This window comes from Mesoplodon densirostris, chromosome 1, assembly GCF_025265405.1.
Source record: "Mesoplodon densirostris isolate mMesDen1 chromosome 1, mMesDen1 primary haplotype, whole genome shotgun sequence".
NCBI lineage: Eukaryota > Metazoa > Chordata > Mammalia > Artiodactyla > Ziphiidae > Mesoplodon > Mesoplodon densirostris.
Genome location: NC_082661.1, coordinates 103,144,712 through 103,167,652, shown reverse-complemented (window position 1 = coordinate 103,167,652; position 22,941 = coordinate 103,144,712). Strand labels below are relative to the sequence as shown.

The window sequence follows — 22,941 nt, the reverse complement described above, 5'->3', positions numbered from 1 at the left end:
AAAATGCTAATAAACTCATTCACATGTAAAGTCAAGTGTTATCCTTTAAATTTCAGTATAAATTCTAATCTATACACACAATTAAATGTCCACTTTTCTGTACTTCCCACTCGTCAATAATGACTGTTCATGTTACCAGCAGATTTTTTTTTTTCCAGCCGCGCCACACGGCATACAGGATCCTAGCTCCCAGACCAGGAATTGAACCCGTGCCCCCTGCGGTTGAAGGGCAAAGTCCTAACCACTGGACCGCCAGGGAAGTCCCTAACTAGCAGATTTTAACATTTAACAGGTGAATGGTTCATTCCTATATCTTGCAGTCTAAAAAACAACAGATATAAAATATTTTACATATTTTAAGTTTATTTTCCCCTTGATTATATATGCCTGTTATAAAAACTAAGGAAAATTAGAAAAGCAGGAAGAAAGCAAATTATCCACGATCCTACCACCCAGCGAAAATTATAACAATTTGGTCTGCTTCATTTGGTCTTTTTCACATGCTTTAAAAAAACACATGATTGAATTCACACTATTTGTACAATTTTGTACTTAACTTATATTGTAAACATTACCCCCATGTTACTACAATTCTTTGGTTATACAATATTCCAAGATGTAGGTTTACTTTACCTCCCTAAACTGGGACTTGAGTATTTTTAATTGCTTTGCCACTTCATTTTGCCCTTCATTTGGTAAATTATTATTAAAACCAGTGGACAGACAAGGGGGGGGAAAGATTAGAAAGAAAGACAAAGGCAAAATTAAGAAAACTCCTTAGAAGAATATTTGGCCTACAGTGGGCCCTCAGGAAATAGATATGAATTAATGAATGAGATGGAAGAAAGGAAAAGCACAACAATAATAAATTCAAAAGATCTCTTGGATCAAATCATATACCATCAACTATGTAGCCAATCTTTACTTCGATCAAATACAAAAAATTACTTTCATGCCACCAGATAAGAGTGGGAGGACCCCTCCCCTCTATACTCATCATAATTAACATACTTTTTACTTAATTTCTTGGGCATGTTTGCAGATCTCGTGAACCTGAAAAACATATTTGCTGGCTGAGTGGTGTCAATTCCATTTGCCAAGGGAAAATGTGCTTGATGGCCAAGTAAGAACTCTCAGTATATTTCCATTTATCTAATGTGTTTAGCTGGACAACACCTGAAACCTGACATTCCTTATCAGTGATATCTTCTGGAGATAGAGCTTGTCTTTTCACAGAAGCAGAAATAGAACCATAACAACGTAGATTTGAAGCTTCTGAAGACAGAGGAAAACGTTTTAATTTTCCTCTATTCACAGCGTATAAAACAAAGAAGGTAGAAAAGTTCTGTGTAATTACTGAAAACAGGACTCCTTTCTGTTTGAGTTGCTGAGACTAGCTTTCTCTTTACTCAGCATTATAAACATGTTTCTCTACTGAAGCTATATATATATATATATTTAAAATATTTATTTATTTATTTATTTATATTTTGGCTGCGCCAGGTCTTAGTTATGGCATGCGAGATCTTTTAGTTGTGGCATGCAGGATCTAGTTCCCCAACCAGGGATTGAACCCAGGCCCCCCACGTTGGGAGCATGAAGTCCTACCCACTGGACCACCAGGGAAGTCCACTGGTGGTCCAGTAGTGGAAGTCCACTACTGCAGCTATATTAAAGTTCAGCAGGGGGCCTCCCTGGTGGCGCAGTGGTTAAGAGTCCGCCTGCCGATGCAGGGGATACGGGTTCGTGCCCCGGTCTGGGAGGATCCCATATGCCGCGGAGCGGCTGGGCCCGTGAGCCATGGCCGCTGGGCCTGCGCATCCGGAGCCTGTGCTCCGCAACGGGAGAGGCCACAACAGTGAGAGGCCCGCATACCGCAAAAAGAAGAAAAAAAAAAAAAAAAGTTCAGCAGGGTTAATAACACATTCAAAGGTCCAAATAAAGTTTTATTATACAGACAGAAGGGACTTTCAAAATTCACATGGACACACAGTCCTTCTGGAGGGCAGTTTGACAATACATATCAAATATCTTAAACATGCATATGTACTTTTGATCAATAATTCTACTTCCGGAAATTTAGCCTAAGGAAAAAAAATCACCGAAGTGTGCATAGATTTAGCTACAGTGATGTTGATCATATAGCTGTCAATAACAGCAAACATGTAGAAACAACCTAAATGTCAAATAAGGAGGACTTGGTTAATAAGTTATAATTCATCCAGGCAATTAGATATTACAGCCATTAAAGAGATTATGAAGTGTATTTACTGACATGGGAAGCTACTCACAATATATATAAGAGAAGTAGTTTCTACAACAGTATGATCTCATTTTTGGTTAAAATACACATGCACACCTATTAATGTGCATTAAAATGTCTGAGAGAAATGTACTAAGAGGCCACCAAGGAGCTTGTCTCTTGGTGAGCAGGAATAGGAATCTATAACTTTTCTTGTAACTAGGTCATACTCCTTTAACAGTTGAAAGTTTTTTTTTAAAATGGAATACTCGTAAGTCAAGAAAAATGAGAAGAGTTCCCGTAGCTCTTCACCTAGAACATGTGTCTGGCGCTCGCTTTGTTTGTCACATACCATAGAATTTGCTTTTTAAATATACAATTCAGTGGTTTTTAGTATAATTCACAGGGTTATGAAACAATCACCATTACCTTATTTTTTTAAATTAATTAATTTATTTATTTTTGGCTGCGTTGGGTCTTTGTTGCCTCACGCAGGCTTTCTCTAGTTAGGGCGAGCGGGGGCTACTCTTCATTGCGGTGCGCGGGCTTCTCATTGCGGCGGCTTTTCTTGTTTCAGAGTTCGGGCTCTAGGCACGCGGGCCTCAGTAGTTGTGGCTCCTGGGCTCAGTAGTCGTGGCTCACGGGCTCTAGAGCGCAGGCTCAGCAGTTGTGGCGCACAGGTTTAGCTGCTCCACAGCATGTGGGATCTTCCCGGACTAGAGATCGAACCCGTGTCCCCTGCATTGGCAGGCGGATTCTTAACCACTGCGCCACCAGGGAAGTCCCACCATTACCTTATTTTGAAACATTTTTCATCACCCCAAAAAGAAGCCCCGTACGCACTAGCAGTTACTTCCCATTCCTCTCTCTCCCAAGTCACTGGTAACTACTAATCTGTTGTCTCTATCGATTTTCCTATGCTAGACATTTCATATAAATGGAATTATACAATCCATATCCTTTCCTGCCTGGCTTCTTTTGTTTAGTGTAACGTTTTAAAGGCTCATCCATGTTGTGGCATGTATCAGTACTTCATTCCCTTTTATGACTAAATAATATTTCACTGCATGGATGTACCACACTTTGTTTATCCATTCATCCACTGGATTGTTCTCACCTTTCAGCTATTGTGAATAATACTGCTGTGAACATTCATATACAAGTTTTTGTATGCACACATATTTTCAATCTTGTTGGGGATATACCTAGGAGTGGAATTGCTGGGTCACACAGTAACTCTATATTCAACCTTCTGAAGAGCTGCCAGACTATTCTTCAAAGCAGCTATACCATTTTAAAACCACACCAGAAGTATATGAGAATTCTAATTTCTCTACATCCTCACCAACATTTGTTATTGTCTGTGTTTTTTATTTTAGCCATCCTAGTGAGGATGAAGTGGTATCTCATCATTTTCCCTAATGATCAATGAAGTTAAGCATCTTTTAAGGTGCTTATTGGCCATTTGTATATCTTCTTTGGACAAATGTCTATTCAAATCTTTTGCCCATTTTTAAATTATCTATTCTGAATACACATCCCTATCAGATATAAATGATCTGCAAATATTTTATCTAATTCATTTTTTAAATATTTATTTATTTTCTTTATTATTATTATTTTGGCTGCGTCGGGTCTTAGTTGTGGTACATGGGACCTTCGCTGAGGCATGCAGGATCTTTTCTTGCGCGTGGGCCTCCTTCTAGTTGTGGCGTGTGGGTTTTCTCTCTCTAGTTGTGGCACGCTCTGTAGTTTGTGGCAGGCGGGCTCTCTAGTTAAGGCATGTAGGCTTAGTTGCCCCGTGGCATGTGGGATCTTAGTTCCCTGACCAGGGATTGAACCCAAGTCCCCTGCAATGGAAGGTGGATTTTTTACCACTGGACCACCAGGGAAGTCCCTATTTTATCTAATTCTATGGGTTGTCTTTTCACTTTCTTGATGATGTCCTTTGAAGTATAAAAGTTTTTCACTGTGATGAAGTTAATACATTGATATCTTCTCTGGCTGCTTACGCTTTGGTATCTAAGAAACCATTGCCTAATCCAAGTCATGAAGATTTACTTTTATGTTTTCTCCTACGTTTTATACTTTTAGCTCTTACATTTAGGTCTATAATCCACTTTGAGTTAATATTTGTATATGGTATGAGACAGGAGTCCAACTTCATTCTTTTACACGTGCGTATCCTGTTGTCCCAGCGCCTTTTGTTAAAGACTATTCTTTCCCCCATTGAATCGTCTTGTTGGAAACTACAAAGGTTTATTTCTGAATTCTCAGTTCCATTACATACGGCCAGCCATATGTATGCCAGGATCAAACCACCTTGCTTACAGGAGCCTTGCAGTAAGTTTTAAAACTGGGAAGTGTTAGTCCTCCAACTTTGTTCTTCTTTTTTCAAATTCTTTTGGCTATTCTGGGTCCCATGCATTTCCGTATGAATTTTAGGATCAGTTGCCAATTTCTGCAACAAAGGTAGCTGGGATTTTGATAGGGATTGCCTTGAATCTGTAGATCAGTTTGGGGAGCATTGCTATGTTAACAATATTAAGTCTTCTGATCATGAACATGGGATGTTTTTCCATTAGATCTCTTTGATTTCTGTCAGTGATGTTTTATAATTTTTAGTGTGCAAGTCTTACACTTCTTTCGTTAAATTTATTCCTACATATTTTATTCTTTTTCATACTATTGTAAATGGAATTTTCTTAATTTCATTCCTTAGGATTTTCTATACACAACACCACCTCAATATGTCAATAGAGATAGTTTTCGTTCTTCCTTTCCAATCTAGATGTCTTTTTTGGTTCTTACCTAACTACCCTGTTAATGCTGATTTTTAAGATTTTATGTATTTCATCTTTGAAAATGTCTTTACTGATATTAATCCACAGGCATGGGTTCAACGGAACAGATTAATTGCTTAGAAGGAATTTATAAAATTCTGTTAGCTTCTTCCCTTGATACGTGCCTTTTAGCATGTCATCATATTGCAGATCAATCACTCCCAAGTGAAAGTTAGGTGGGAGCTTCTCACTGAAGTTAAACAAATGTCTGAGGTACAGACATTTCCTTTGCACTGTGTCAAGGTGTGAAAAATGCTGCTAGAACTGCAGTTTGACCTTGGACAACATATCCAGTGCAAATTTGTGTGGGAATGGAAATATTGCTTCTTGTTTTTAACTTTCGACATAATGAAAATGCATAAAGCAGCTTGACATTATTTGTGATTCAAACAATGTTAGCTGTTAGAATGACTTTACCACATTACAAATTTTGCTTATACGTGCTGCTTTGCCTTGCAATTTTAGGCTGAATTCATTAAGAAACACCATCAAGTCTATAGCAAAAGCTATACCAACACTAGTACACTAGATATATTTTTATGCATCCTGCTCTTGCCACTTACTGTATTTGAGAGCTCCCTTATTCTATTTTTTTCTGCCTTCGTGTACTGTGTGAATGTATTATGACTTATTCATTAACCATTAGCATTGAACTAATAATTAGACCTTAAAAGAACACAGTATAAAAAAGCTCAAGATATTTCTATTTTCTGTGCTATACTAATTAAAAGTCCACTTAGACATAAACATATAATATTACGCATGTGTCATATATTTACTAGCTAAACTCAGCAAATCAAGTATGATTCTTCAAAGTCATAATCTTAAAGACAGAGCACAATTATCAAGCACCAAAAGAAGATGTGGCTGAAGGACTTCTCAGGCCGAGAATCTACTGTCAGGCGCTTTTCTAGACACTACTGTAAGGTAACATAAGGCTAGAGTTTTGATTGACTTTGTCTTGCCGTCTTCTATCAAAAAGGAAACTGAGAACTGGAGGAAGGAAAAGACCACGGCACTCGGGGCACCCGCCTCCCACAGCTTCCCGTTAACAAGAGTCCTGAAAAACCAAACCACCAAGTGTCTGAATGGGACTAATGCCACTCCCATCTGTGGGCCTTAATCCCTCTGGCCACAAAGACTGGCTCAGAGAGAGGCATGTGACCAATCAGAAATGAGCACTTGAAAATGGGCCCTCCACACAAGATTTCTGCTGGGAATGCAGGGAACACACCCTCTGCATAGTGTGAGAGCGGGATGCTGGAAACGTGCTCATTGTCATTTGCCCTCCAGTCCCCAGCAGGGGCTGCAAAACCAAGCTGGTGCTGGGAGGTGGGCGGACGCCCTAATGACACTGTGAGCTCTGAGCTGAGCCAGGCAGGGCCAGTCCTCATTCTGGACTTGCAGCTGTACGAGAATTTCTTCTTTTCTGATTAAGGAGATTTACGCCAAATTTTTGGTTGCTTGTGAATGAAAGATATAGCTAGAATCTGAGCAAAGGCCTCAGTAATAAATTCACTTCTCACTGCTCAAAGGAACTGTAAACTGCCTCTAAAAAATGAGTAGCACCAATTAAATGAGAACAACTTCAGGTTAAGTGCATCCTTTTTTTTTTCCTACTAGGTCTTCAGCCAACAAGCTCCTCCCTGGCCTCCCTGTTTCCAGGTGCCCAACCCGATCACCCATTACCATGCTTGCCACTTGGTACTGCTGACTAAATATAGCAATGGGTCTCTTTGTCTCCAGGACTAAAATACAGATCCTCCAGCAGAGCACATCAGGTTCTTTGGAATCAGCTTCCTGCTTGCCTCTCTCGGTCTAATCTCCTCCCTCTCCCTCCCTATCCTCCTCTGGCCTCCCAGTATCAGGCCCCTTCCCGCTCCTGTGACCTCGTACGCACCCGCCTTTTCTTCTTCCTTCAAGGCTGTTCAACCATGATCTTGCCTGTGGTTCCCAACGCTGCTGCCCCCCAGGCCCACGTCCCGGACTGTGCACAGCCAGAGCACATCACAGACCCGAACCTGATGGCCGTCTCCCAGAGCCCCCCCCAAGTCATCTCTGCAGTCCTGGTGCCTGCCGGTGTCTAGCAAGCACGTCATGGCCATTCATGTGGTGAGTAAAAACCCAGGCATTAAATGCAGTGCTGATATTCAAAACATCTTCTCTATTTTCCATGAACAGATTTTACCCCCCCACCCCTTTCACTATGTATCTGAGGGAGTCTGTGGACATGAACTTGTGCACCCACCATTAGTACTAACTCCTCAATTTTTTTTCATACTCCTTATGTGTAAAGTTAATTTAAATTAATGTCTATTGAGTGAATGACTGTTGAAATACAGTATATGCAGCAAGACAACTGAGGAACCCAGGATGGGTCCACTGTTATTGTTAAAGGAAAATACTGCAAATGCTAGCTTTTCCAAGCAGTGAAGTGCTACACTAATGGGGATATACTGTAAAGTAGGTTACAAGTGGGCTGAAAGAACAAACAAGTTTTGTTGAATACAGAAATGATCCAACTCAACTAGCAATCAGTACAAGGATTATTCTTATTTAACCTGTGGGCAAAACCAGAAAGTGCAATAAGTCAGCTACATTTCTAGGATGATGGACTCTGAGGTAGAAGATACAATTAATTAGGGATTTAAAAGAAACTGCAACAAAGCTACAAAAGTCAAGACAGTGAGGTACTGGCATAAAGACAGGCATATAGACCACTGACCAGAACAGACAGCCCAGTAATAGACCCGCGCATATATGCTCAAATTATTTTCAACAAGTGTGTCAAGAGCATTCAATGAGGAAAGGACAGTCTCTTCAACAAATGGTGCTGGGAAAACTAGACACCCACATGCAGAAGAATGGAGTTTGAGTGAGTCTTACCACATACCAAATATAAAAGTTAACTCAAAATGGATCAAAGACCTATGTGTAAATAGGTAAAGCTAAAACTATAAAACTCTTGGAAGAAACACAGGGCAAAGCCTCTCAGCATTGGATTTGGCAAAGACTTCCTGGATGTGACACCAAAGACACAGGTAACAAAAGAAAAAACAGACAAACTGGGCTCCATGAAAAAGTTTAAATTTCGTGCAATGAAAGACACTATGAACACAGTGAAAAGGCAAACCCCACAGAAGGGGAGGAAATACTTGCAAATCATGTATCTGATAAGGGGTTAATATCCAGAACCTATAGAGAACTTCTAAACTCAACAACAACAAAACAACCAGATTCAAAAATGGGAAAAGGACTTGAAAGTCTCCAAAGAAGATATGCAAACAGACAATAAACACAAGAAGAGATGCTCAACGTCATTAATCATCAGGGAAAATGTAAATCAAAACTACAATGAGGGGCTTCCCTGGTGGCACAGTGGTTGAGAGTCCGCCTGCCGATGCAGGGGACACGGGTTCGTGCTCCGGTCCGGGAAGATCCCACATGCCGTGGAGCGGCTGGGCCCGTGAGCCATGGCCGTTGAGCCTGTGCTCCGCAACGGGAGAGGCCACAACAGTGAGAGGCCCATATACCGCAAAAAAAAAAAAAACTACAATGAGGTACCCCTCATACCAATAAGAATGGCTACTATGTAAAAAAAAAAAAAAACAGGAAATAACAAATGTTGGAGAGGATATGTAGAAATGGAACCCTGTGCACTACTGGTGGGAATGTAAAATGGTGGAGCTAGTGTCACTTCCTCAAAAGATTAAAAACAGAATTATCGCATGATCCAGCGATTCCACTTCTAGATATATACCCCCCAAAGCTGAAATCAGGGTCTCAATGAGATATTTGTACACTCATGTTCATAGCAGCATTGTTCACAGTAGCTAAATTGTGGAAGAAACCCAAGTGTCCACTGATAGATGGATGGATAAGCAAAATGTGGCATATCCATATCATGGAATATTATTCAGCCTTAAAAAGAAAGGAAATTCTGACACCTGCTACTACATGGATGAACCCTGAAGACAACTGTGCTCAGTGAAATAAGCCAGTCACAAAAGGACAAACACTGTATGATTCCACTGATACAAGGTACTTAAGAGCAGTCAAAATCATACAGACAAAAAGTATAGGGCTTCCCTGGTGGCACAGTGGTTAAGAATCCGCCTGCCAATGCAGCAGACACGGGTTTGAGCCCTGGTCCAGAAAGAGCCCACATGTGGTGGAGCAACTAAGCCCGTGCGCCACAACTACTGAGCCCGCGCTCTAGAGCCCACAAGCCACAACTAATGAGCCCACATGCCACAACTACTGAAGCCTGCATGCCTAGAGCCCATGCTCCGCAACAAGAGAAGCCACCGCAATGAGAAGCCCGTGCACTGCAATGAAGAATAGCCTCCGCTGGCCACAACTAGAGAAAGCCGTGCACAACAACAAAGAACCAAAGCTGCCAAAAGTAAATAAATAAATAAAATAAATTTATTTAAAAAAAAAAAGTAGGGCTTCCCTGGCGGTGCAGTGGTTAAGAATCCACTTGCCAATGAAGGGGACACGGGTTCGAGCCCTGCTCCAGGAAGATCCCACATGCCGCGGAGCAACTAAGCCCGTGTGCCACAACTACTGAGCTTGCGCTCTAAAGCCCGTGAGCCACAACTACTAAAGCCCGCGTGCCACAACTACTGAAGCCCGTGCTCTGCAACAAGAGAAGCCACCCAATGAGAAGCCCACACACCGCAACGAAGAGTAGCCCCCACTCGCTGCAACTAGAGAAAAGCGCACGTGCAGCAACAAAGACCTAACACAGCCAAAAATAAAAATAAATAAATAAATTTATTTTTTAAAAAAAGAAAAGTATAATGGTGGTTGCCAGGGGCTGTGGGGAAAGGGGAATTATAAAGTTTTCATTTTACAAGATGAAAAGAGTTCTGGAGATGGATGGTGGTGATGGCAGCACATTATGAATGCATTTAATACCACTGAACTGTACACTTAAAAATGGGAAAGATGGTGGTGGTGATGAGGGAAGAAGCTACAGTAACTTCTCTGAAGGGCAGGTAGGCCCCAGTGTGTACCTATGACATCTGCACTCACCTCCATCATGTTTCACCCTCCACACACAAGTCATACACCTGAGAAAGAAGCACACATCTATTCATGTCTTTAATAAATCTCTGAGCATCTTCTACATCCCATGAATTGCTTTAAGGGCTGGGAATACAGCAGAAAACATGGCAGACAAGGTCCCTAACTTCATGAATTGTATATTCCAGCAGAGGAGACATACAAATAAACATAAAATATCACAAATAATCATACAATTCCAGGTAGCAACAAGTGTTATGAAGGAAAATTAAGTAGAAAAGAGGACTGAGAATGGAAGGTTTCTTTTTAAATATGGTGGTCAAAGAAAGACTGAGGACAAGATAAGCAAAATAAATATCAAACTAAACAAGAAAACAAATGAACACCCTCTTTTAAAAAGTAACTGGTGGGGGCTTCCCTGGTGGCGCAGTGGTTGAGAGTCCGCCTGCTGATGCAGCGGACACGGGTTCGTGCCCCGGTCCGGGAAGATCCCACATGCCACGGAGTGGCTGGGCCCGTGAGCCATGGCTGCTGGGCCTGCGCGTCCGGAGCCTGTGCTCCACAGCGGGAGAGGCCACAACAGTGAGAGGCCCGCGTACCGCAAAAAAAAAAAACAAAACAAAAAAAGTAACTGGTGGACAATCCATGAAAGAGAAAATGGGTAAGTTGGATTTCATTAAAATATAAACTGCTCTGTGAAAAACAATGTCAAGAGAATTAGAAGACAAGCCACAGACAGGTAGAAATGTTTGCAAAAGACACATCTGATTAAGGACTGCTACACAAATTCACAAAAAACTCTTAAAACTCAATAAGAAAACAAACAACCTGATTAAAAGATAGGCCAAAAGGGCTTCCCTGGTGGCGCAGTGGTTGAGAGTCCACCTGCCGATGCAGGGGACACGGGTTCGTGCCCCGGTCCGGGAAGATCCCACATGCCACGGAGCAGCTGGGCCCGTGAGCCATGGCCGCTGAGCCTGCGCGTCTGGAGCCTGTGCTCCACAACGGGAGAGGCCACAATAGTGAGAGGCCTGCGTACCAAAAAAAAAAAAAAAAAAAAGATAGGCCAAAGACCTCAACAGACACCTCATCAAAGGAGATATATAGATGGCAAATAAGCATATGAAAACATGCTCCACATAATGTCATCAGGCAAATGCAAATTAAACAACAGTGAGATACCACTACACACCTTTAGAATGGCCAAAAACTAGAACACTGACAACAGCAAATGCTGGTGAGGACGGGGAGCAACAGTAACTCTCGCTCACTGCTGGTGGGAACGCAAAATGGTGCAGCCACGTTGGAAGGCAGTGTGGCAGTCTCTTACAAAACTAAACATACTCTTACCATTCCATCCAGCAATCAGGCTTCCTTGGTATTCACCCAAAGGAGCTGAAAACTTACGTCCACACAAAAACCTGCACACGCATGCTTACAGCAGCTTTACTGGGAATTGCCAAAACTTGGAAGCAACCAGTATGTCTTTCAGTAGATGAAGGGATAAATACACCGTGGTCCATCCAGACAGTGACTGTCACTCGGCACTAAAATGAGATGAGCCAGCAAGGCACTGAAAGCCATGGAGGAACCTTAACCGCATATCACCAAGTGAAATAAGCCAATCTGAAAAGGCTGCGTACTGTATGACCCTGATGATGGAAAAGATAAATCTATGGAGACAGTAAAAAAGCAGTCACCGGGGGTTAGTGGAGAGGGAGGGATGATGAGGTGGGGCAAAGGGACTTTTAGGGCTGTGAAACTACTCTGTCTGACCCTATAATGGTGGATACATGTCATTACACACTTGTCCAAACCCACAGAATGTACAACACCAAGAGTGAACCCTCATGTAAACTATGGACTTTAGGTAACAATGATGTCAATGCAGGTCTGTTGATTATAACAAAGGTACCACTCTGGCAAGGGGTGCTGATGGTGCGAGAAGCTGTGCATATGTGGAGGCACAGGGGATACGGGATCTCTATACTTTCTGCTCAACTGTACTATGAATCTAAAAGTGCTCTAAAAAAACTGCCTTAAAGAAAACAAACAAAAAAACCAAAAAACTGGCAGCAGATCAACTTTCCTGCCCAAACTAACCAGAAAAGCCAGATAACATACCAAACCAAACCAAACATCCAACACCGGTGCTAAGTCATTAGTGACCTATTGAGGCACCCAGGCCTTGAGAAAAGCAGGAAGGACAACCATTCCAGGGAGGGACAGCTAAGCCTGCTTTCTCCCTTGGGAAATGTACCCAGTCCAGGCCCCGGACAAAAGGCTGAGAAAAAGGTAGCCTTTAAGAGGCAATAAACCAGTGGAGCTGGGGGTGGTCTCTCAGAGCTGGAGAGAAAAAACTAGAGATGTAGGCATCAGGATCCCAGAAAAAGGAAGGAGTGGAAAACAGAAGCCACAGTCTGCTGGATTCCCCTCTGGACACGTGAGGAATTCTAAAACTGTGTGGGGCGGGGGTGGCGGCGGCTTCTGTGTCAATGGAATGTTCTATTTATTTTTCTGGGAGTAATTACATAGATACAAGCTTTGTGAAAATTCACTAATTTGTACCCTTTCTGTATGCATTTTACACCTCAATTAAAAGTACAGAATCCAGAGTTGCTCTATATCTGCAACAGTTAATGAAGTCCTTGGGAGTCTTGGGACCTAAAAAAACAATCTAGCGTCGTAAGAACATCTAAAGAACATCTAAAGCAATCTCACAGGTTGAGGTTCTATCATGAAAGGACAATTTCAGAGGAGGTCTGCAAAGATAAAACTCCTAGAAGTAGCAGAGAGAACAAAATCATGAAGAGAGTGGATAACATTAGCAAGTGGTTTGTTTGAGGCCCAAATCTTAGAATGTAGTACAATCAGGGAATATTTACTAAAATTTAAATTTATAATAAGAAAGCGTGACTTTGTACACAGGTATTTAGAGAGCGCTTCTTTTTGATGGGTCAGCACCCTCATCATTCCAGGTTTCCTTGGGAGCCCACCCTCTCCAATTCGTAGTCCTCACGGTTCCAAGTGCTTGCAGCCCAGGCACCAAAGTCCCCTCATCCTAGCAGCTGTGTCAGGGACCGGTCATGCACGGATGAGGGTGGGAGTCTGGGCTTACAGTGAGGAGGGGAGTGGGGAAGCTCGAGAATAATGGCAACAGAGAAGGCAAACTTCAAGATGAGGCACTCATTCTTTGAAGGCCCCTCAAGCTGCCGCTGAGGCCAGACCTACCCCATGGACATTTCAAATTTTAAAACCAATAAATGCTCCAATGTTTACTAGCTGTGTGATGCTGGGCAAGTTACTTAGCCACTGTGTCTAAGTACCACCACCTATGAAATGGGGACAGCAGGGTGGCTCTGAGGGTTAAATGAGTTGCCATGTGTTGGAAGTGAGCACTCCAGCTCGAGGCTCACATGCAGTACATGATGCACATGGGCTTGTTTTTTACCATTACTTCTGTTTAAGACAGACCAAGCTGGGTTTTCTGTCATAATCACGGACTCCAGACAAACAGCTTTCATGATGCTGAGAACATTAAAATATAAAGACATAAGAAATGTTTTAATAAATTCTTGGATGGTGGTTTTAATGTAATTGGCTATATAGGAAAACTAAGACTGCCTGGGGTTGTATAAGAATGATGTAGTGAAAGGCAGTTCCACCTTCCTAAAATAATTCTTCCTACTCATGACAGGTTATGGGGAACTTGCTGTTGACCATGATCCTCAAGACAAGAAAAGTTAACTCCCACCTTTAAATTACAGTTTTACTATAGCTTTCCTTTCAGCCATTTTTAATAAGACTATGAAATATTTTGGAATAATGTAACACAGTCTGTTTTTGTTTTTTTGTGTGTGTGGTACGTGGGTCTCTCACTGTTGTGGCCTCTCCCGTTGCGGAGCACAGGCTCCGGATGCGCAGGCTCAGCGGCCACGGCTCACGGGCCCAGCCGCTCCGCGGCATGTGGGATCTTCTCGGACCGGGGCACGAACCCGTGTCCCCTGCATCGGCAGGCGGACTCTCAACCACTGGGCCACCAGGGAGGCCCCACAGTCTGTTTTAAGAGTTGCAGGAGCCAGGCTAATGCTCCGAGCCTCCTAGCAATGCACACCGCTGTCTGCCGCTCACTTCTGCTCCATGGGCACTCAACTCATAGTTCAACTGTGAGCTGAGAAGACAAACCAATCTTTCCCCACCTCTAAAGCCCACAGTGCATTAAAAAAACAGTAAACCAATTCCACGTAGTTTCTAAAACTTGCCTTTACAGTAGAGTGTTTTAATGTTATTCATTCAACAATTATTTGTTACATACGAAAGCCAACAAAAACAAAACTCTGACATAACAAATGGGCATGGGATTTGGCTGCCAGACATGAGTTTAAATCCTGACTCATTACTAACCACCCGGCCTTAGGCATGTCACCTAACCCCTCCGAACATATATTTCCAGGTGAGTAAAAGCAGGGAAAATACCACTTAGCTTCAAGATGTGGCAGGAAATGGCTGGCACTGCACTTGGCCTACGGCAGTGTTCTCTACAAAACAAGGAGACTAATTTTAAAAAGATGAAGGCACTGCAGCACGTGTCAATGACTAAATGTACATGGGATGTCCGAGTTAGGAAAAAAATCATCATTTTGTGACCATCAAAGTAATAATTAATTCAGGTGGGAGTCATCTATGGACGGCAAACTCAAAGTCTCCTCTGGACAGGTGACCTGAAAACTACACAGAGAAGTGTTCAGCTTTACGGTGCAGAAACCTGGCTGCCACCATGTGAACCAAAGTCAGCGTCAACAAGAATGAAAGAGACTGACGTCATGTGCTGTCTACCGTAATGCACAAAAAAGAGGGAAACTCATCGCTTCAGTAACATTACACAACGTTACTCCCATAAATCATAAGCTGACTCTAAACAGGAGGAAACATCAGACAAACACAAATAAGGGATATTCTGCAAAATAATAACTGCCCTGTTCTCTTCAAAACTGTCAACATCATGAGACACAAAGGAAAGATGAGGAACTATTCCTGATTAAAAGAAATTAAAGAGATGTGACCACGAAGGTCAATGTAGTACCCTAGATGAGGGAAACAATTACAGTGGAGGACATCAATGGGACAGCTAATAATAACTGAACATTGACAGTAGGTTAGATAATAATGTGTTGGTGTTAACTTCCAGAATTTTACAACTGTTCTATGGCTAAGAGAAAATCCAGCCTTAAGAAATAATATGCTGACATTCACAGAAAGACAGACAAGATGAAAAGGCAGAGGGCTATGTACCAGATGAAGCAACAAGATAAAACCCCAGAAAAACAACTAAATGAAGTGGAGATTGGCAACTTTCCAGAAAAAGAATTGAGACTAATGATAGTGAAGATGATCCAGGACCTCGGAAAAAGAATGGAGGCAAATATCGAGAAGATGCAAGAAATGTTTAACAAAGACCTAGATGAATGAAAGAACAAACACCTAGAGGAGTTAAAGAACAAACAAACAGAGATGAACAATACAATAACTGAAATGAAAAATACACTAGAAGGAATCAGTAGCAGAATAACTGAAGCAGAAGAACGGAGAAGTGACCTGGAAGACAGAATGGTGGAATTCACTGCTGCAGAACAGACTAAAGAAAAAAGAATGAAAAGAAATGAAGACAGCCTTAGAGACCTCTGGGACAACATAAAACGCAACAACATTCGCATTACAGGGGTCCCAGGAGGAAAAGAGAGAGAGAAAGTACCAGAGAAAATATTTGAAGAGATTATAGTCAAAAACTTCCCTAACATGGGAAAGGAAATAGCCACCTAAGTCCAGGAAGCACAGAGAGTCCCAGGCAGGATAAACCCAAGGAGAAACATGCCGAGACACATGGTAATCAAATTGGAAAAATTAAAGACAAAGAAAAATTATTGAAAGCAACAAGAGAAAAATGACAAATAACATACAAGGGAACTTCCATAAGGTTCACAGCTGATTTCTCAGCAGAAACTCTACAAGCCAGAAGGGAGTGGCATGACATATTTAAAGTGATGAAAGGGAGGAACCTACAACCAAGATTACTCTACCTGGCAAGGATATCATTCAGATTCGATGGAGAAATCAAAAGCTTTACAGACAAGCAAAAGCTAAGAGAATTCAGCACCACAAAACCAGCTCTACAACAAATACTAAAGGAACTTCTCTAAGTGGGAAACACAACGGAAGAAAAGGACCTACAAAAACAAACCCATAACAATTAAGGAAATGGTAAAAGGAACATACATATCGATAATTACCTTAAACGTGAATGGATTAAATGCTCCAACAAAGACACAGGCTTGCTGAATGGATACAAAAACAAGACCCATATATATGCTGTCTACAAGAGACCCACTTCAGACCTAGGGACACATATAGACTGAAAGTGAGGGGATGAAAAAACATATTCCATGCAAATGTAAATCAAAAGAAAGCTGGAGTAGCAATACTCATATCAGATAAGATACTTTAAAATAAAGAATGTTACAAGTGACAAGGAAGGACACTACACAATGATCAAGGAATCAATCCAAGAAGAAGATATAACAATTATAAATATATACGCACCCAACATAGAAGCACCTCAATACATAAGGCAACTGCTAACAGCTATAAATGATGAAATCGACGGTAACACAATAATAGCGGGGGACTTTAACCCCTCACTTACACCAATGGACAGATCATCCAGACAGAAAATTAATAAGGAAACACAAGCTTTAAATGACACAATAGACCAGATAGATTTAATTGATATTTATAGGACATTCCAACCAAAACCAGCAGATTACACTTTCTTCTCAAGTACACACGGAACATTCTCCAGGACAGATCACATCTTGGGTCACAAACGAAGCCTCAGTAAATTTAAGAAAATTGAAATCATATTAACCATCTTTCCTGACCACAACGTTATGAGATTAGAAATCAATTACAGGGAAAAAAACGTAAAAAACACAAACACATGGAGGCTAAACAATACGTTACTAAATAACCAAGAGATCACTGAAGAAATCAAAGAGGAAATCAAAAAATACCTAGAGACAAATGACAATAAAAACATGATGATCCAAAACCTATGGGATGCAGCAAAAGCAGTTCTAAGAGGGAAGTTTATAGCAATACAAGCCTACCTCAAGAAACAAGAAAAACTTCAAATAAACAATCTAACCTTACACCTAAGGGAACTAGAGAAAGAAGAACAAACAAAACCCAAAGTTAGCAGAAGGAAAGAAATCATAAAGATCAGAGCAGAAATAAATGAAGTAGAAACAAAACAATAGCAAAGATCAATAAAACTAAGAGCTGGTTCTTTGAGTAGATAAACAAAATTGATAAACCATTAGCCAGACTCATCACGAAAAAGAGGGAGAGGACTCAGAACAATAAAATTGGAAAAGGAGAAGTTACAACAGACATCGCAGAAATACAAAGCATCCTAAGAGACTACTACAAGCAACTCTATGCCAATAAATTGGACAACCTGGAAGAAATGGACAAATTCGTAAAAAGGTATAACCTTCCAAGACTGAATGAGGAAGAAATAGAAAATATGAACAGACCAATCACAAGTAATGAAATTGAAACTGTAACTTAAAATCTTCCAACAAACAAAAGTCCAGGACCAGATGGCTTCACAGGTGAATTCTATCAAACATTTAGAGAAGAGCTAACATCCATCCTTCTCAAACTCTTCCCAAAAACTGCAGAGAAAGGAACACTCCCAAACTCATTCTATGAGCTCACCATCACCCTGATACCAAAACCAGACAAAGATACTACAAAAAAAGAAAATCACAGACCAATATCACTGATTAATATAGATGCAAAAATCCTCAACAAAATACTAGCAAACAGAATCCAACAACACATTAAAAGGATCATACACCATGATCAAGTGGGATTTATCCCAGGGATGCAAGGATTCTTCAATATACGCAAATCAATCAATGTGATACACCATATTAACAAATTGAAGAAGAAAAACCATATGATCATCTCAATAGATGCAGAGAAAGCTTTTGACAAAATTCAACAGCCACTTATGATAAAAACTCTCCAGAAAGTGGGCATAGAGGGAACCTACCTCAACATAATAAAGGCCATATATGACAAACCCACAACAAACACCATTCTCAATGGTGAAAAAGTGAAAGCATTTCCTCTAAGATTAGGAACAAGACAAGGATGTCCACTCTCAACCCTATTATTCAACATAGTTTTGGAAGTCCTAGCCACGGCAATCAGAGAAGAAAAAGAAATAAAAGGAATACAAATTGTAAAAGAAGAAGTAAAACTGTCACTGTTTGCAGATGACATGATGCTATACATAGAGAATCCTAAAGATGCCACCAGAAAACTACTAGAACTAATCAATGAATTTGGTAAAGCTGCAGGATACAAAATGAATGCACAGGGATCTCTTGCATTCCTATATACTAATGACGAAAAATCTGAAAGAGAAAATAAGGAAACACTCCCATTTACCATTGCAACAAAAAGAATAAAACACCTAGGAATAAACCTACCTAGGGGGCTTCCCTGGTGGCTCAGCGGTTGAGAGTCCGCCTGCTGATGCAGGGGACACGGGTTCGTGCCCCGGTCTGGGAAGATCCCACATGCCTTGGAGTGGCTAGGCCCGTGAGCCATGGTCGCTGGGCCTGCGCGTCCGGAGCCTGTGCTCCGCAACGGGAAAGGCCACAACAGTGAGAGGCCCGCGTACCGCAAAAAAAAAAAAAAAAAAGAATAAAACACCTAGGAATAAACCTACCTAGGGGGCTTCCCTGGTGGCGCAGTGGTTGAGAGTCCACCTGCTGATGCGGGGGACGCGGGTTCGTGTCCCGGGCTGGGAGGATACCACGTGCCGTGGAGTGGCTGGGCCCGTGGGCCATGGCCGCTGGGCCTGCACGTCTGGAGCCTGTGCTCCGCAGCAGGAGAGGCCACAGCAGTGAGAGGCCCGTGTACCGCAAAAAAAAAAAAACCTACCTAGGGAGACAAAAGACCTGTATGCAGAAAACTATAAGACACGGCTGAAAGAAATTAAATATGATACAAACAGATGGAGAGATATACCATGTTCTTGGGTTGGAAGAATCAATATTGTGGAAATGACTATACGACCCAAAGTAATCTACAGATTCAATGTAACCCTTATCAAACTACCACTGGCATTTTTTACAGAACTAGAACAAAAAAATCTTAAAATTTGTATGGAGACACAAAAGACCCCAAATAGCCAAAGCAGTCTTGAGGGGAAAAAAATGGAGCTGGAGGAATTAGACTCCCTGACTTCAGACTATACTACAAAGCTACAGTAACCAAGACAGTATGGTACTGGCACAAAAACAGAAATATAGAGCAATGGAACAGGTTAGAAAGCCCAGAGATAAACCCACGCACCTATGGTCGACTAATCTATGACAAAGGAGGCAAGGATATACAATGGAGAAAAGACAGTCTCTTCAATAAGTGGTGCTGGGAAAACTGGACAGCTGCATGTAAAAGAATGAACTTAGAACACTTCCTAACACCATACACAAAAATAAACTCAAACTGTATTAGAGACCTAAATGTAAGACCAGACACTATAAAACTCCTAGAGGAAATCATAGGAAGAACACTCTGACATAAATCACAGCAAGATCTTTTTTGATTCACCTCCTAGAGTAATGGAAATAAAAACAAAAATAAACAAATGGGACCTAATGAAACTTAAAACCTTTTGCAAAGCAAAGGAAACTACAAACAAAACGAAAAGACAACCCTCAGAATGGGAGAAAATATTTGCAAACGAATCAACGGACAAAGGATTAATCTCCAAAATATAAAAACAGCTCATGCAGCTCAATATTAAAAACACAAACAACCCAATCCAAAACTGGGCAGAAGGCCTAAATAGACATTTCTCCAAAGAAGACATACAGATGGCCAAGAAGCACATGAAAAGCTGCTCAACATGACTAATTATTAGAGAAATGCAAATCAAAACTACAATGAGGTATCACCTCACACCAGTCAGAATGGGCATCATCAGAAAATCTACAAACAACAAATGCTGGAGAGGGTGTGGAGAAAAGGGAACCCTCTTGCACTGTTGGTGGGAGTGTAAATTGATACAGCCACTATGGAGAACAGTACGGAGGTTCCTTAAAAAACTAAAAATAGAACTACCATATGACCCAGCAATCCCACTACTGGGCATATACCCAGAGAAAACCATAATTCAAAAAGACACATGCATCCCAGTGTTCACTGCAGCACTATTTACAATAGCCAAGTCATGGAAGCAACCTAAATGCCCATTGACAGATGAATGGATAAAGAAGTTGTGGTACATATATACAATGGAATATTACTCAGCCATAAAAAGGAACGAAATTGGGTTATTTGTAGAGACATGGATGGATCTAGAGACTGTCACAGAGAGTGAAGTCAAAAACAGAAAAACAAATATCGTATATTAATGCATTATGTGGAACCTAGAAAAATGGTACAGATGAACCAGTTTGCAGGGCAGAAATTGAGACACAGATGTAGAGAACAAATGTATGGACACCAAGGGGGGAAAGTGGTGGGCGGGGGGTGGTGGTGGGATGAATTGGGAGATTGGGATTGACATATATACACTAATATGTATAAAATGGATAACTAATAAGAACGTGCTGTATAAAAAAATAAATAAAATAAAATTCAAAAACTCAAAAAATATAAATAAATAAATAAAATAATATGCTGATTTATGTAGGATAAACGGGCATAAAAAGGAGAGGAGAGAAATAAAGCAAAAGTGGGAAAATGTTAGCAACTGGGGCTGACTGAAGTTCTTTGTCGTACTCCTCCAATCCTTCTGATGTCTGAAATTATTTCAAAAAATAAGTTTAGGGGCTTCCCTGGTGGCACAGTGGTTGAGAGTCTGCCTGCCGATGCAGGGGACACGGGTTCATGCCCCGGTCCAGGAAGATCCCACATGCCGTGGAGTGACTAGGCCCGTGAGCCATGGCCGCTGAGCCTGCTCGTCCGGAGCCTGTGCTCTGCAACGGGAGAGGCCACAACAGTGAGAGGCCCGCGTACCGCAAAAAAAAATTAATAATAAGTTTAAAAAAGATTTTAAGATGAATATATGATTTCCGCCATTAAGCATCTTATAAACTACTGGGGAAGATAATACATTCTAATAACTATAATTAAGAGCTCTATAGTAGAAATATGGTCAAGTTTGGAAGAAGAAGCCATTGTTTTCATCAGGAATTATCAGAAGTGGATTCACAGAGGAAGGTGACCTTGACCTTGAAGGATGGGTTAGAAAAGTAGTTTATATTTACATCTAAAAATGACGTATAGTGAATTCCTGATTTACCTAAGCGTACGTTTATCAGAGTATGGTAATCCTGACAAAGAGAAAAAAGAAAAAAAAAAAAGAATTTGTGGAAACAAAATTACTATGACCCACCTATAATATCTACGTATTAGATAGAAGGCAGTTGTTCTCCAGAACTACGCAGTACACATCTGATGCCACAACTGTATTTACAAACCTGCCCAAATCAGAGGTTTACATGTAACTCTGTTTGTTAGTCACCCTCAAGCAAGACCAGGGCCTGATGAGCTGTACTTCCTACCCAATCACCAGGGGCTGCTGAGACAAGTACAAAATCTGTTTCTCAGAACTCAAAAGCTCTTTGTGTGTTTCTTTTAGCCAAAACTGTGAAAAGCCATGAATTCAACATGACAAATAAGGCCAGTAGTTGAAGCAATGGCGTTAAAACTAGGCATTTTCAAGTCAAGGTTAGACTAATTCAAGGACTGAGGGGTGAGAAAAGATGCAAGGAAACAAACACCCAAAAGTGGAGTCACCTGGCCTCCAAATGAGGGGTGAGCCCACCCTCAGTGTGACCCAGGGATCAGGAGAGTGGCACGCTTGCTCGCCCACAGCAGGCTGGTGAGCATGCCCATTATTAGGTGGAGTCTGAATCACAGAAGGTCAGCTCAGGCCCTTCCCTCGGCTCTGTGCCCTGACTCTCTCTGGGGGGATACAGTGAGCACATCCTCCTCCTTGAGTCATGGAAAAGTTATGGGTCATCTCCTATGAAAGGTCATTTTCAATTTGACCTTCCCCATCAGCATGGGACTTGGCACTGTGCTAGCCAGGGCTGAGCAGAAAAGGATTTTAGGGCCCTTTTAATTCCCTGTGGATTCTCCTTGTAATTCCAGACATGCTCTGTTTTCACTAACCTTTATCCGTCCTGTGTCCTAAAGATGAACCAGAACAGGGAGGATCAACACAGTAGGGCGCTGACAGCTGCCAAGACCCCCTCCCCGCCCCCGCCCTACAGCGAACACAGAGACCAGAGGGATTCACAAACAGGTCTCATCACGGAAGTGTGCACTATAATCTTAATAGCAGGCCTATGTTTTACCCCTTTTTCCATGTACTATAGCACCTAACACATAAATACTTTGTGCTAATAAATTTATTGGTGTTGATACTGTTAATACACAATTTTAAGAAGGGAGAAGTCTTATTAAACTCCTACTAAAAAACGATGTTTCCAACGAGTACATATTTACAACTGAAGTACATGATTTTTGAGTTACGAGAAATATCTTCCTCATTTCTGGAAATAAAAATTCTTCTACGTTGGTAGATTTAACATTTTACTTGCCCTTAAAGTATATTTACTGGAAATATGATGGAAAATAATAGAGCTTTGGTATGAAACTTATGCAAAATGCTGACCACCAAAATAACACATTTTCTGATTATTAGGTTTTAAGTCCACCCTCTCAAAGCCGTAC

General features: G+C 41.3%; 1 protein-coding gene across 2 annotated transcripts in view; it reads right to left on the bottom strand.

Annotated features, from left to right (window-relative positions):
• KIAA0232 (KIAA0232 ortholog) overlaps window positions 1-22,941 on the bottom strand; it is a 92,335-nt gene that overhangs the window by 33,519 nt on the left and 35,875 nt on the right. The gene's annotated exons all lie outside the window — the stretch shown is intronic.